At 30.3% G+C, this 17,345-nt stretch overlaps 1 protein-coding gene across 1 annotated transcript in view; it reads right to left on the reverse strand.

The window, feature by feature from the left end:
* Nucleotides 1-17,345, reverse strand: part of LOC127279095 (B-cell lymphoma/leukemia 11A) — a 158,087-nt gene that overhangs the window by 136,409 nt on the left and 4,333 nt on the right. Inside the window, exon 2 of the mRNA XM_051301233.1 lies at nucleotides 8,101-8,121. The gene's annotated coding sequence lies outside the window, so the exon portion shown is untranslated. The remainder of the gene's footprint in view (nucleotides 1-8,100; nucleotides 8,122-17,345) is intronic.

Consider the following 17,345-nt stretch of genomic DNA (forward strand, 5'->3'; position numbering starts at 1 on the left):
GTAGTAGTGCCTCTTGGTTCTATATAAGGTATTTTTTTCTGTCACTATCTTTCTGCCTCTGTAAACCCTTCTCGACTCCAATGTGATCCAATTTATTCCACGACTATACTACATACTCAGATTGTTACAATTTCCTTTCTTGTCCCACTATAAGGGGTCACACCCCCTTTCTAGGAGGAAACGTAAGAAAAAAAACTACTGTGGTACACACACATATACACAATATTTGAATTACTCACATACACACGCAAAAAGAAGAGAGAAAAAATACCAGCTGGAAGCTTGCAACGTAGTGATTGAACGAGAATGCTAAAATAATTGGTACTTCCGAGACAAGCTCGTAAGCGAAGCTCGAGAGCTTTTTTCTAACTTCAGAAAAATATCGACAGCGTCGTTAAAGTTTTGTCAACCTGACATTATGCTTCAAAAAAAAAAAAAAAAAATTTGCCTGACTCAATCCAATTAGTTAATAAAAATATTATAACAAAAATATTATAAAATATTATAAAATATTATACTAAAATAGTAGGCAAAATATATTTTTTTAGAACAAAAAAGGTAAAATAGCAGCGAAAAAAAAACTATATTAATTAACCCTTAAAATGCTACGTGATAAAAAATAATTGCAAGTTATGATGACTGACGAAACAGTTGCGTACAAAGATACGCAGAAGTTACCTATAAAAAATTTCCTTACTTGCGACTGTCGGTAACACAGATCGCTATATATACGACATTTTCATTGATATTATAAAATTTAACGGATTTCAAACATTCGAAACAATTGTCACCTAACAGTTTTTCAAAATATGAAACTGAAGAAGAAGAAAAAGTTTCTATTGTACTTTCAAAAAGAGTAATAATCGAAAAATGTTTAGATCTCTGAGACCGCTATAGCAGTTAAGAGGTTCACTATATATTTTCAAATACCGTATATTTGTCAAACCACAATTCTTTTCTAGAAAAAAAAAATTTTTTTTTATTAACTCGGAAAGATTAAAAATTGAAAGAGGTCAATTATTAATAGCTTTATAATTAGCACCCCGGGGAAGATCGTAAAATAGAATCATAAAAAAAAAAGAAATTGAAAGAAGGGGTTGGTTTGACAAACATTTTTCCTGTGAGCGCGTCACTACTTCCAACCATTATCCCTTCAAATTGGTTATTTTCGGTAAATACCACTTTGAAGGGCCAATAATGTTGTTTTCTTTATTGTGTATATATATATTCGAAAAGCAATCCCCAAAAACTTTTTTCTTCACATTCTCTCTCTCTAACTCATCTCTAAATTTCTCTCAACTCTTTCTCACTTTTTAAAAGGGTGTGTTTCGATGTCGAAACCAACAAACGTAATCCTAAAAGCGACACAGGTGTCACTTTTTGTGAAAATCACCCTAAATCTGCAGCGCGGTTTACTGGTTACAAGAGAGGGGGACCTCTAAGAGAAGAGAGAGAGAGAGAGCGCAAAGAACCAGGTAAAGGACCTCAGTTATAACGCTATATATATAGGGGTAAATTCGGTATATAACACGTCAATATCCGATACCTGTGAGTTTATTCGCGAGGGTGACACTATATATAACGGGGGAATAGAATCAAAAAGCAGGTCGAAAATACCGATGCCAAAATACTCGAGTGGGTTATTTTGAGAATAAAAGCAAAACTTTCCCGATGTAAAAAAAAGACACTTTTGGGGCTTAACCTTCATCAAAATATCGTAAATAATTTTTTAAACACTGCGGATGTCACGCAATTGACTCCGATAAGAAAAATTTTAAATACTCAAATTGATACCAGATTTTTTTTCTGGGAAAAAATTTCATCGAAACCTTTTTTCCAAATATGTATATATTTTGTCCACGGTCCTTTTGTATACTTTTCTTAGAGAATAGTTTTTTTTACCTCTTAAAACGGAACTATGACTTTTTTCTTAAAACAAAAAAAAAACAGAAAAGAACAAAAGAACTTCAACACATCTTAAATGAACGCGCTACTTGTTGCTTAGAGGGGTTGGTAGCCCCGGGAGTGGGGCAAAGGTGTTGGAGTAAAACGCCACAGAAAACTGTTTCTCCTTTGTTTTTACGACCCGTAGAAACCGGCAGGGGTAAGAAGATCGCAATTAAAAATGTAGTTCAAGGTCGATGCCTCTAGGGAGGTGAGAGAGAGAGAGAGAAGCGCGCTCTTTCTCGAGCTTTTACTTTGCCGCGCGAGAAAGAGAGAGAAAACTCTTGCGTTATTCTTCGTTCGACTCCGCACGGTTCATTCTTCATTCTTCTTCTATATACTCACTTTCACTTCGCGCGTCTTTCTCAAGCTGAGCAAAATTAACTTTCTTATTCTCCCTTACAAAAAGTCGTTCTCATTTTCTTTTCTCTTTTTTTTCTCAATATTTCACGATTTAGTTAAATGAAAATTATTTGCGATTTTTTTTTAAATTGGAATTTAGATTTTTAAATATAAAGGCTTTCTAAATATAAATACCATAAAATACAAAATGAAGAGTAGATTGAAAAGAATTAAAACAGACCAAGATGTATGTTAAATTCAAGAAGCCGAAGAAAAAAAATCAAACTTCACCTTCTCACAGAAATCTAAATTTTAATTCCCTGTCTTGAAAGACAAAATGGAGAGTAAGTTGAAAAAATAAATAAAAAATTGACTAGACCAAAACAAGAAGGTTGTTAAATTGAAAAATTAGAAAAAGATTAAAAATCTTAAACTCCTCCTTTTTACAGAAAGTAAGATTTCTATTCCCAGCCTTGAAATACAAGGTAGAGAGTAAATTGAAAACAAAAATTAAATCTTGCAATACCAATACAAAAATATTGTTAAATTTGAAAAATTAAAGAAATATGCAAACTCAACCTTCTCACAGAAAGCTAAATTTTAATTCCCTGCTCTGAAACACAAACTGGAGAATAAATTAAATAAATAATAATTATAACTAGACCATTACAAAATTGCATGTTAAATTTATTAAATTAAATAAAAATTTAAACTCCTCCTTCTCACAGAAAGCAAGATTTTCTTTTCTAGCTCGAAAATACAAGATAGTAAATTGTAAACATAAAATGATCAAATCTGAGTAAATCAAAATAAAATGTAAGTTAAAATTGAAGAAATGAAAGACAAAAATAAAACTTCACCTTCGCACAGAAAGGTAAATTTTAATTCCTTGCCTCGTCTCTTGCCTTGAAATACAAAATGGAGAGTTGATTGAGAAAAATTAAAACTAACTAAACCAAGACGAAATGGATTTTAAATTAGACATATGATAGAAATATTTAAACTCCACCTTCGCACATAAAGCTAAATTTTAATTAGCTTTTCTAAAATAAAAAATGAAGAGTAAATTAAAAAAAATAAGTAAAAGATGACTAGAACAAGACAAAATTCGAGAAATAAAAAAAAATCAAACTCGTCCTTTTTACAGAAAGGATGGTTTCTAGCGCTGAAATACAAGATAGAGAGTAAATTGATAACAAATTAAATCTGACTAGACCAAGACAAAAAGGTTTTTAAAAATTCGACAAATTGAAAAAATATTCAAACTTCTCCTTCTCACAAAAAGAAGACTTTCATTCGTAGAACTGTGTCCATTTTTTTCCACTTTTACCATTCACATATTCATCGATAATGGCTACCACGTTCAGGAGTAACATTTTTTAAGTTAAAAATAAACTCTAAAAGTGAGTTCATCTAAAACTTCTATTTTCGTAAAGAGGTTTAAAAAAACACTTCTTCCCTACTCTTAAATTCTAATAAAAAAACAATATTCCTTTCTAACAGTTTTCAATATTTTCGAGCCAAAACTAAAAATTTCATTTCTTCTTCACTGTTTTTTAATATTCAGTAACACGCGCTCAAAAAAAAATCCAGCCAACTCTCCTGATTGATATCCAAAAGCGCGTATGTACATATATATACATATATAAAGGAGGGTTGACAAAAATAAGGGTCTTCGATTGGCGAAACACCGATTCAAAGGGAAACGCTTTCGGATGCAATATGAATTTATAATTTTCACGCATGCCGCGACGCGCTCATCTCTCTCCCCAATTTTTTTATTTTTTTTATTTTCTCTTTGGGTTCGACTGTCGTTTGTGTCATATAAATCAAAATCAATGGTATTGTATAAGCCTCGCGCGAAAAACGAGAGAGAGAGAAATAGAGAATCATAGAAAAGGGTATGGAGAATCTAAAAAGTCGGTCAAGCTATATGACAAAAACTTGGATATATACCATATGAGGAATTAAAAAAGGGAGGAGAGAGAGAGAGGCCAGGTAGAAAACTTCGCCTAGGATATACTAGAAAGGACTACCTACGCAACCAAGGGGTAAAAGTATCGGTCGGATATACATATGTATGTCGACCGAGGGTACAATGTATTCAAATTGCGAAAAAAAAGGGTTGGGCTTTCGGAACGGTGGGTATATAAAAAAATGCGACAGACTGGTTAACGAAGCGAGATGGTCCATTGAAACAGCTCAATGGGATGCTGGGCTTTCCTCTACTCTCTTTTTCTCGACTCGAATGTATATATATATATGACACCACGTCTGATGTATGCATTTCTTCAACGTGTGTGTAGTGCGCGTTACTCGCTAACTAGGCAGGTACGTGACAGCCATATGCCAAAACCTTTCGTCCCAGAAAACTGACATTACATCTCTCTCTCTCTCTTATTCAATTTCTCTCTCTCTCTCTCTTCTTTGACTCCTTTTTATTTGAAAAAATCCCCTTCAGTGATTCGAAAACTATCACGCGAAATGAGCATTTCTTAGAGATGATATTCAATATGATTTTATATATATAATTCGGATGTGTGTGGGGTTAATACAATGAATGACTTTTTCTTTCAAAAATTAATGTAACGTGTTTTAAAATGGGGAAAACTATTTTTTTCGATGGGGAAATAATTTGTGAATTAAGGTGTACACTTGTGTTGAATTATCCTGAATTATCTGAAGTATTGTGAACTGTCATAAATTACTTTGAATTATTTCGAATTACTACACGGAAAAAAAGATTTACCTGGAACAGCGAAACATTTCACTATAGTAGCGAAAGGCTTACTTGTTTTAGTTAAATATTTCGCTATAATAGTGAAACCTTTCGCTGTTTCAGGTAAATATTTTTTTCCGTGTATGAACTATCTTGAATTAACTTGAAATATATAAATTATCCTGAATATTATCTGATCAAAAAATCTCATCAGAACAAATAATAAAAAATTAGTAAAAAATAGCTTTAACAAAATTTACATATATGCGTATATATATATATATATATATAGATGTAAATCTTATGGTGTGTATAGTTTTCTTCAAGTGCAATCAGACGAGTAAACAAATCTAGCTTCCGATGAAGTCACATGCCTATGTCATTTCTAATTAACTAGACGTGATCTACTCGCTTCCGGACCGGAATCACGAATCAGGGAAGTCGAAATCTGATTTATTCCCATTTCGCTGGAGGCTGCAGTACGCGACGCTTGTAATTCTCCCGCGCGATTGCAACCAACTATACTCTGATCTCCATCAATGACTAATATTCCAATTTCATCTTAAACTCAAAGTCCCTCAAATATACGTATTATAATCAATCTCAATTTTCGAATAAAATTCATTATAAAAAATAAAAATTTATTTATATCAAAGATTTTATTTGTTTATTGTTAACTAATTCAATTTTTCAAATTTGCCTGTTTTTTTAGATATTTTTCTACTAATAGTTAGTCATTTTTTATTATCAATTAGTAGTTTTTGACTAATTTTTAATACAAAAAGTCAGTTTAGAAATTAGTAACAAATAATTAATTATTTAGTAAATTAATTTTTAAGTTATGTAAGAATAATTTAAGTTTTAGTGAATTTACATTAAATAATTTAGTGCCCTACTTTTGGTTTTATCAATTAGCAAAAAAACTAATAATTAGTAAATATTAGCTAAATATTAGTAAAAAGAATCTAAATAATAAGTAATTATTAGTAAAAAATAACTAATTATTAGTATAAAGTAACTAATTATTAGTAAATATTAACTAAATATTCATAAATAGTAAATAATTTTTAGTAAAAAGTAACTAATTATTAGTAAAAAGTAACTAGTTTTTAGTATTAAGTATCTAATTACTAATAATAAGTAAAGAAAACTAATCTTTAATAGAAAATTAACTGCAGAAATAATTAAATTTGAAATTAGTTATAAATTTTAGTTACTTCGACATAACCTAAAAGTGAATTTAACAAATAATTAATTATATCTAACTAATTAATTACTGTAAATATAATATTTAAATCAGTGTCTGACTTCTTATCATCAAATTAATTATTTGTACATAAATTAAATTTAAAGACCTCATAATTAATTAACAAAATTTTATAATATTAACTGAAATGTCAAAAATATGAATTTAAACATCCTTCGTGACATTTTTTTCACTTTTATTTTCAAAGACAATCATCAAATAATATTATACCTATATATATATGAAAAATACACTTTTGTTAAGTGTTGGTAAATAAATTTAACATCGCGTAATATCTTGAGCAAACGTTTTACTTCAGAAATTTCCATAAAATAATTTCAAATTCCCCCTTTTGGTTATATATACCTATATAATATAGGTAAAACGTATCCTCTGATATTCAGACGGATCCTCCTAATAATAATGAATTACGCTTATAATAAAGGGGGGAACGTTTGAAGAAGGAAACACGGAAATACGAGATAACCCTTTTTGACACGGACCGATATATATAGAGAGAGAAGACTTTTTTGATACAACCCTTTTTCTTCCATCCCTTATCCAATAGAATTCACTATTCAAAAATGTTTCCCCTGCAAATGTATATATATATTCCAGGTCCACAAAATTCATATACACATATGTGTAACTAAAAGTTTAATTATTAATAAAAATTGGCAAAAAAAATTTATTGGCAATAATTTATCTGTGACGCTCTACGAGAAAAAAGGACCTTAAGGTAATGAAATTTTAGGTTATGTTTACCGATATTTTTATCTTGATAAAAGGTTACTAATTAGGTACAGTCAAAAATAGTTTTTATTGAATTTTTCGAATGTAATGAAAATGAATAAATTTTTTGTATTAAGAGTTGATTCTTTTTTTGTATGTCATCTTCAAAAATCACAAACATAACCTAAAATTTTTATACTATAAGGTCCTTTTTTTCATCGAGTGTTATAATTTTAATTGTCAATAAAAATTTTAATAATAAATTTTAATTTACATAAATCGATGAGAGAATATATTTATCTCCACCAAAAATTGGCAGAGTTCAATACTGGCGCGGTACTAGTACAAGTATCGTGCCAGTACTGGCGCAGTAGTCAATTTTTAATAGAATACGAATATGCCAATTTTGCGACACTTTATATTATATTTTCAAGTTGATTGTACGCAAAATGAACATCTTTTGAAATTTATTTTCCTCATTTCTCGTATAATGAGACAAGTTTATATTGAAGAAACTAATTAGTGGGATAAATATATATATATATATAGAGAGTGAAATAAATTTCATTTGTTACAGAAAGCACTTGACTTTTGTATGAAGCGAAAAGCTCGTCGACCTCGAGAGAGATCGCTGAATGGCGACCCTGGCCCAGAAACAAAAGGTAGAAGATGAAGAAGAAGAAGAAGCTTGTGAATAATTCAACTAGGAGAGAAAATGAGGAAAGAGTTCAAAGTTTCCGCTAAAGAATTTTACGCGTTTTGACTCGCGCTCTCTCTATACACCGCACACCTCGCCACCGCTCTCTCTAGCTGCCACCATTATATGGAAAGTGAGTCTAGAATCTTTTTAAAGCTATTCGAGATGCTCTTTGATACACCTTATAACTTTCTTAACTTCCTCGGGATACAAAACTCGTCTGTTTTTTTCTTATCACTTGATTACATTGTCTTTCATTTTCTCCGCACTTATCAACTGTTTCTTTCAAACAACTCAATTATATAGAGAGGAGTACATTTTTTGTTTTATACATAATGATAATATTTTTGTACCTCTATACTTAACATACATACAATATAATATATGTTAAAATATATATATATATTTTTTTTGACTCACCATTTCTGCTCCTCGAGTTACCTGTAACATAAAATTTCAATCATTATTTATTTATTCTGTACGTAAAAAATTTTTAATCAATAAAACCAAATTTCTTTTAAAACAACTAAATTTTACCATCTCTACTTATTTATATGTTTATTAATTATATTTATCATTATTATTTACTACGTTAACATCAACTTCAATTTTTTTCTATTTAAAAAAATCTCACACCTCTACAAGGGATCGAACTCTGGATTTTTCATTTCAAATCGAAAGCTCTGACCACTGGACTAATTTATACATTCTTTTAAGAAATTTAAAATGTTCCTTTTAAAAATCATTCCAAGAGGAGTTATGTGAAATAATACTTTTAATCGAAAACTAAAACAGTAAATTTTTTCTCTAAGACAAATAAATAAAACTCCTCTCTTCTTGCGAGAGGACAACATATACAAAAAGCATAAAAATCATTATTTAATCATTTACCTCTGAGAAATTTAATTAAAAGTAAAAATAAACGAAAACATAAAACTCGGCATAAAATCAAAATTCATAATTCCATAGGAAACAAAGAGAGCCACTACTCATTTATACATTTATATCATTTATGCATATTGAATTGCATTTTATAAAAAGGATCCTTACCCTAGGAACTAAAGTCGTTTTTTAAAAACTAAAGTCGTTTGAAAAAAAACCGTAAGGAAGAAAAGGACTTTTTGGTCCCTATACAAAATATATATATATTTGAGTGGGACCAAAAATATATATAAAGAAAGCTGCGGAATCACGAGGGGGTCGCGCGTTACGATTCTGGATGTTTCGCGGACACATGGGGTATATACCGTTAAGACAAAAGAATGCGGGGGTAAATTACGGATTCAAACGGCTCCCTTTTGTCTTTTCATGTTTATTTCTTTGTTTTAGAGCCGCCTGCATTGTTTTAGCCTGAGGCATTACCTTTGTGAGAACTATGGGTTGCTTTCGTTATTCTCGCTATATATATATGACTGTCTTTCTCTATCCTTTATTTATTTTCCCTCGGACTTTTCTACATTTTTCTTCTCTCTTTCTTTCTCATATACTCCATTCACTACTAACCCTTTTTTTCGTCATGTGTGCGACAAACTCTCAGTGAGGAACGCAATTTGTCAGATGTATTTTTTTTTTCATCTCAATATGAATATAATTAATTTTATTGTGTACAGTACGTTTTAATTTTTTTAAATCTTTATTTTTTATATATTTTTTATAATTTTACTACTATTTTTATTATTTAATATATTTATTTTATTCATTTTATACTAACTAATATTATTTATTATATTTTTTAATTATATTATTATTAATAATAATGTAATTGTAATATAAATTCTTTATTATGAATTTTTTTTCGAAATTCCTATTTCTATCCAAAAATAGAAATATTAAAATAGTCACTTTGAAATTTAAATTAAAAAAGAAGTAAAATTTGAATATCTATATTGATGATTATCGTTTGATCATGTAAATCAATAATATGAAAGTATAAAGTAACTGTAGTTATCTATAGAATTTTATCATATGCATATCGAAAACTGATATGAAAGATTATAAAAAATTCAATTCTTTGGTTTAAATCTGCAAATATCTATTTTTGTTCTATATTAAGGATATATTTTCTCTATTGAAAGTAGATATTTTACACAAGTGTATATCTATCGTTTATATACGATTAATATTTCATATATATATCAATAACTCATAGTTTTCTGTCTAAAATTTATTTTTGGTTTTTTACAATTTCTAATTACAGTGTAATAATTTCTTACTGCAATGTAATAAGATATATTTAAATAATTTAATAATAGAAAATTTTCCTTATTATTTTTAATTAATATCTTTTTTAAAGCAATAAGCCACGAATAATATTCATATATAATTATGAAATTTTATTTTTTCCCGTGTTTCGAATTTTTAGTCCCTTAATCATAATTTTCAATTGAAATTATTTTTTAATTTCTATTAAATTGACAAACATTTTCGAGTTTCTGAAAAAAAATTCATGCCTTACGCGAGGATCGAACACCAACGCTTCTCCACTGCCGGTGGAGTACTCTAACCACGCAGCTATTGAATAGATTCAAAACCAGATTTCCGTTCAGTAAAAATGATAGTATTCTTTTAATATAATTCTTTCAAAAATTAAAAAACGCCAAAAAAATTAAAAACGATCTAAAAAATGAATTATTAATTGTCAGTATCGCGTCAGTACTGGTAGTTAATTTATGATAGGGTTCGTATTTGATTCAATATTTTCTTAATCCAAAATAGTAAAGGTTCTTGAACTAAAAAAATTAGTGAATCAACTATACGAACAAGTAAACGATTTTCTTGAATCAATAAAACATTTCTTCAGCGTAGAAAAAATTATTTAGCACATGAATTTTAAATAAAAATATACCAGATGCTTCAAAATTATATTAGCTAAATATTTTCAACGTAATATTACTATATGTTAGCTATAAGTATCTTGAAACAATATTAGCCAAATATTTTCAAGTAATATTACTGCGAGAAAAAACATATAAAAGAGCAGAAGAGAATGTTGAGAAAAATTGGAAAATGGTGTCTTTTTTCCTCCCCCTTTCTGCATTGAGGGTTTGAATTTTCCTATACGTTGGTCAGAGCAGTACCCTCGGGGTTGTTCTCGAATGATGATGGGGGTGTGAGGGTGGAAGGGTGGTAGTCGGTCGGCAAGGACCACGAGATCAATATGTATGTTGGGGGATGTGGACCGCGTGGTGGTTGGGGGTGGCCAGCAGTCCTGGCTGCTGATTGGCCAACGGCTACCCCGATGCCACGCCCACTCCCACACACGCTGTCTTAACCCCCCTGTAACCACCATCTACGCCCGAGTCTCGGTATAGGGTGGAAAAGAGAGGATGGCAAGCAAGTACACCTCGATCCCCATACCATATATATACTCCACCACCGCGCCACTTCAACCGCCATCCCACTCCACGTCACCTCACCTCATCCCACCCCCCCTCTCTCTCTCTCTCTACTAACACTGTTACTGAATTTGGCGGAATCATCGAAAATTGAAAACCGCCTTAGCCTACTGCTAGACTTTACCGCAAGAAAATCCCCCAAATGTACATATATACATGTCCTCACTCAAACGTCGTGGAAAAAAACGACTTCAAAAAGTATATAGATAAACTGCAAGTGCATTTCACCAATTTCTTATCTATATAGGGGCCAAAAACGATCGAATAAGAAAAATTTTCTGTTTAGTGCAATTTTGTCTCTTTTTATTTTGTAAAAAAAAATTTTATATTACACATTAGAGACAAAGGCTATTTCAAAAATATTGCAATCAAAAAAATTTTTTTATCATCGAATTGGTAAAATTTAACTAATTCAAAAGCAAAATGTGCGAGAAAACTAATTGAAATTAGTTAAAATTTTTACTAATTCAGATTTAGAGAGTTACTTTTGTCTAATTCAAACTGCTCGATTCGTTCATTAAATGAATTAGTAACTGTTTCGACTAATTTTTAGTGAAAAACAACTAATTACTATTAGTAAACTACTAATTAATTGATTAAAGTTCACTAAATGAAATAGTAACCTTACTAAATATGAATTAGAAGTTTTCTGTTAACAATTAGTAGCTATTTACTAACAAATAATATTTTTAACTAACAATTAGTAGTTCTCTACTACAAATTAGTAACTATTTACTAAAAATTATTATTTTTCTACTAAGAATTGGTATCTATTTACTAATATAATTACAATTTAAAACAAGATTTCTTTTTTTTTGTTTCTGAAACTATGAATTAGTAAAATCTTTAACTAGTTTATTTCAATGATTATGAGTATGACTAAAGTGGATTAGTAATATACTAAAAAAGAATTTTATGTTAGCAACTTACAATTTCTTTTGTGAATAAGTAAAAACAAAGCCACTAATTCTTTAGTCAAATTTCATTAATTTATTAAAACAGTCAGTTGCTAATTAAAATTAGTTAACATTTTTACTAATTGATTCAATTTATTATTTTTAGCTTGAAACTGCTTTCTAAGCAGTGATAATCTAAAATAAGTGATTTAATGGCAAAAAGTCAGTTATTGATTCAAGAAGTATTATTTCTAGTAATCAGTTGGTTAGAAATAACTAATTATTAGTTAAATTCACTTCTAGATTATGTCAAAATAACTAAATTTTCTAGTAATTAATTTAGTCAAATTTAACTATTTCTTCAGATATTTTTCTATTACAACTGAGTTACTTTTTACCAATAATTAGTTATTTTATACTAATTGATGAAACAAATTAGTCAGGATTTAACTTACAATAAGTTATTTGTAACTAATTTGTATTTATAGAAAGAGAGTAGTTGAAAACAAATTTTAAGTTCTAAATCTGAACTAGCCAATTTTACTAATTGTTACTAATAACTTGACTATTTTGTATTGAAAATTAGTAAAAAATTACTAATTGCTAATAAAAAATAAGTAATTATTAGTATAAAATATCTAAAAACAGTTAAATTAGATTAACTAAATTAGTTAGCAGAAATTTACCAAATCTTTAATTATTTTAACAATAATTAATTAACAAAAACATTTAAATCAGTGACTGTGACTTGTTGCCATCAAAATAGTTATTTTTTAACTAATTTATATTTAGAATTGAGTTACCTAATTGTTTTAATTTTAAAAATAGTAAAAAATCAGTCATCTACTAATTTAAATTAGAAAGAATTTTCACTAAATTTTATTAAAATATTACTAATTTTTAGTAAAAATATTACTATTTTTGTACTATTACTATTACCATGTAATTTATTAAGTAATTATAATTTTTTCTTACTAAAACTTCTGAGAAAAATAACCGAAAAATTAGTAGATATTCACACTAAATTGAATTATCTTAAAAGTAACTAGAACTTACTACCAGCAGAAGACTAAAAAAATCAGGAAAATGATTTATTAAAATCTATCTAATAGTAAAAATTTGTCATAACTTAAGGTAGCTGCGTGGTTAAAGTACACGGCTCACGTCCCAAGTGTCCTGGGTTCAATTCCCCATGCGTGCGATATTTAAAAAAAATGAAATAATTACCAAAAATTTGTCAATTGGTATTATTTTTAAAACAGTATTAAAATATGTTTAACAATTTTTCTTTCCTTACAATCAAGAAGAAGCATCCACCGTTTATAAACAATAAAATATCCCGCAACAGATGATGTACAAGTGAAGAATTTAAAAGTTTTCAAAGAAAAGTCGACAAAGTGTGAAAAGTTGGGTCTTAAAGAAAGTACACTAGAATTATCTGGGGTAAAAGTAGGAAAAACTTAAAATAGTAGTCAAGGCTTCACGGCTTGTCGGACCGACGGGCAGGGGGATTAGGGGGAGGGGGCAAAAGGTGTAGTTACCAGGAAGAGGTCGGGAGCTCTCTCTCTCTCACTCTCCCCCTTTGGCGGCGTTTTCATTCATAATTAGAGAAAAAACAGAGGAGTGCGGCCCGCGAACTGCCTCTCACTGAAAGCGTACTACGCTCGCGTAGTAAAAAGAAAGAGTCAATGAAGAAAGTGCCGTAAGGTGGTGGGGGTGAGTACTCAATGAATAAGTGAGAGAGAAAGAGAGTGAGTAAGAGAGAGAGAAGAGTATTGCACCCCCTTAAGAAAAGGGTGTGGGGTATAAGAACGAGCAGCAGATTCTTAAAGACTTTCGCCATTCTGTTAATTTTCTTCTTCAAGTGGGTTAAATTATTTTATGAGTTTCCTCAGTCATCCCCATTTTACACCCTTCACAATCTTTACAAAGCAATTTTCTCTTGTAGTTTCGCTATACTTTCAAGTATAATGTCTATGTAAAGATAATTTTTTATATAAATATTTATTTTTATTTGCCTTCAATTTAAAAAAATAAGTGAGAAAATTTTACTCCCGAAATCTAAATTCTCTATAGTTAAAAAAAAGGTCTACTAGTTTAAATTATATAAAGAATTATTACTAATTATTTTTAGTTAAATTTTACTAAATAAATATAAATAATTTCTACTAATTGTTTAGTAATAATTTTTACTGAATTTTTTTATCCAATTTTACTAAATAAATGTATGTAACTTTTACTAATTGTTAAGTAAGAATTTTATAAAAATCGCACCTTTTTGGAGTTAAAGCGAAAGGAGTTAATTTAATGTTTACTCCTTTGTGAAGTGAGTAAACTCCCAACTCTGATTGACATTACTTCCCAAATTTTTTACAGTTTATAAAAATTAACACTCACTGTCAAAAAAAAAAGTTAAATTTTAACTCCTAACAAGATTCTATAACAGTCGCACCTTTTTAGAGTTAAAGCAAAACGAGTTGATACTAAGGGAGTTAATTTTGTGCCTAGAGAGCTAATGCTAAAGGAGTTTGGAGTTGATTTTTAACTCCAAAAATCTTTTACAGTAATAAATGTTATTTTTTATAAATATCCAATTATTTTGGAATTGATTAAAAATTTTGTTTAAATTATACACCTTGACATTAACTTCGAACAGGAGTTTACATTAAATTACATTAGTCGGCAAATTCAATAATTCAGAAATAATTTTTACTCTTCTGCGGAGTAAAATACCTTATATTTTTACTCTCTTTTTGGAGTTACTTTTTATTTACGAAAATTTAACTCTCGGAATTTTTTACAATTTACATTGAATGTTTTTCAATTTACTGTAAACTCTATGGAAGTTATGAAAAATTTAATTTGTTAACTCCGTAGATTTTACTCTTCTCATAACTAATATAGAACCCCATTGGAAGTGTTAATTTTAATTTTTTTACATTTATTTTCGTTAATATATAAATTAATAAATCCTCACAAAGGTAAATTTAAAAACCGGGAGTTCAAATTTAACTCCTATCTGAATTCTATAATACACTGTAAAAAAATTAGAGACTTAATGGCACTGGGAGTTAAATTTTTCGAGTTAAAAATTAACTCCAAAAGGGAGTTAATAATTAAATTAACTCCTTAAAACTAACTCCCGAGGCATAAAATTAACTCGTAAATTATTAACTCCCTTCGCTTCAACTCCAAAAAGGTGGAACTTTTATAGCATCCCTTAGGGAGTTAATGACATTCAACTCCTTTTTTTACAGTGTATTCCTCTATTTCGGAGTTAAATCAAAGGGAGTATTTTTTACTCCTTTACATTAATTCCTTGAGAATTTAACACCACTTTTCTCAAATCCTGGAGGGAAATACCTATTTACTCATTTTTGAGGAATATATTCACTATTTACAGATTTTATTTTAACTCCGAAAATATAACTTAACTCCAATAACCTTTTAATTTTTGATTTTTTAATTTTAACACCAAATATAACATTAATTAAAACTCTTAAAGGAAAAAAAACATTACTCCTCTTTTATTTTCACTCCTGAAGTTAGGCAGCAAGTATTTTTACTCTCATTGGAGTAGATTTTTAATACCAAAAATTTTGTTCCTTCCCAAATGAATTTTAGCTCAGGACCTAATTTAATTTTTAACAATGATTCCAAACGAAAACTAGGACCAGTATTGTAAAAAAAATTAAATCAGGAAAAAGAAACTTGGGAGTAAAATTTCAAGAGTTAAAAACTACTCCAAAAGTGAGTGTAAACTTGATATTCGTTATTTTAATCCAGGAGAAATTAAAAAATGGGAGTAAAACTCTCTTTGGAGTTAAATTTTAATCAGCCAATATGATAACTTCTCACGGAGTTAATTCAAAGAGTAAATTTTGAATAGTATATAGTGACTTTTACCATACTGTTGAGCATTTTTTCAAAGCCATATTAAAACTCAAATTACAACACTACACTGTAAAAAATGTTAGGCAATAAAGGCAACCGGAGTTGGGAGTAAAATTTACGGGGTTAAAAATTAACTCCAAAACTGAGTTAACATTAGATTAACTCTCTTAGCAACTCCCTAGGGATAAAATCAACTCCCTTAGCATTAACTCTCTTTGTGTCAACTTCAAAAAAGTGGGACTTTTATAGAGTTCCGTTGGGAGTTAAAATTCAACTCCTTTTTTTGCAGTATATTTTATTGTCAAAAACAAATATTTGTTACCTATATATAAAATTATTTATTCAATTTTACTTATTTTCATTTAATTTTTCCTCTAATTTAATTTCTCTCTTTAAAAAATTTTTTTCCACAACAAAAAACCATTCAATTTCAAACAAAAGAAAGCAAGACTTCTTTTTTTCTAAGGGGAAACAGATCTAAAATCAAGATGCTAAATACTAACCCCTAACGTAGGCCAACTTCCGTAATAAAATGAAAAATAAGGGTTGCATGCGTCTGGGGGTGAAAAAGAAGATAAAGAAAAAAAAAATTACGAAATACTTGCGGTGTGGACAGCGGCGAGACAGTGTGGCAAATATATAGAAAAGTGGGCGAGGATTGGTCGAGTGCCAAAGCCGGCCAATGGCGTTTCACCCCCGCGACAAGGGTGGCGTAACCATGGCAACCTCGATATGCACACATATATATATATCTAGATGTATATGTGTACACACACGCACTCTCGAGCGCTTGAAAACCCTCTTTTCCCCCCATGGACAAGCCCAATCGATCGAGGTGTGCTTCGACCGGACGAAACTCACCCTCCCTTCATTCCCCGCTCCCCCCACCTCCAAAGCAGCAGCAGCAGCAGCAGTGCCTGTTATTTGAATGGAGGGCCGTCGACGAAGCTGAGGGTTGAATGTGACAGAGTGCCACCCCTCGAGAGGGGCCTCCTCTCCGCCCGTCGAAAGTGCGGCGAGCGGGTCCTCTTTTACCCCACACCTGCTGCCACAAGGGGGTGGGGAAAGAGAGGGTTTTGCAGGTCGGGCGGGCGGAGGTGGCGTGGACAGAAATCAATATAAGACGGGCCTGCACGTACTCTCTCTCTCTCTCTCTTTCGCTCGCTTCTCCTATCCTACCCCATCTTCTTTGGCCCTCTCGCTCTTATACTCCTATATACTCTCTACCCTCTTCTTACCTCCCACACTTGTGCTCTCCTCGAGGGTAGGTATGGACCAATACACTAACGCCCACGTATATCTGCAAGTAGAAACCAATACTGGTGTGAAGCCGCACGCGCGCAAAACCAAGCATTTCTGTACAGGGTGTGTTTCGACATGCAACGGGTGACTCCCTGTTATTTTTTTGTTTCCTCTTTTTTTTTTTTGACGGTATTTTGTCTTTCCTTTATGCATCATTGGCAAAATACTTTTCCGCGTG

This window comes from Leptopilina boulardi, unplaced genomic scaffold, assembly GCF_019393585.1.
Source record: "Leptopilina boulardi isolate dan_hultmark-lab unplaced genomic scaffold, ZJU_Lbou_2.1 LbouV2_214, whole genome shotgun sequence".
In the NCBI taxonomy this organism is placed as follows: Eukaryota; Metazoa; Arthropoda; class Insecta; order Hymenoptera; family Figitidae; genus Leptopilina; species Leptopilina boulardi.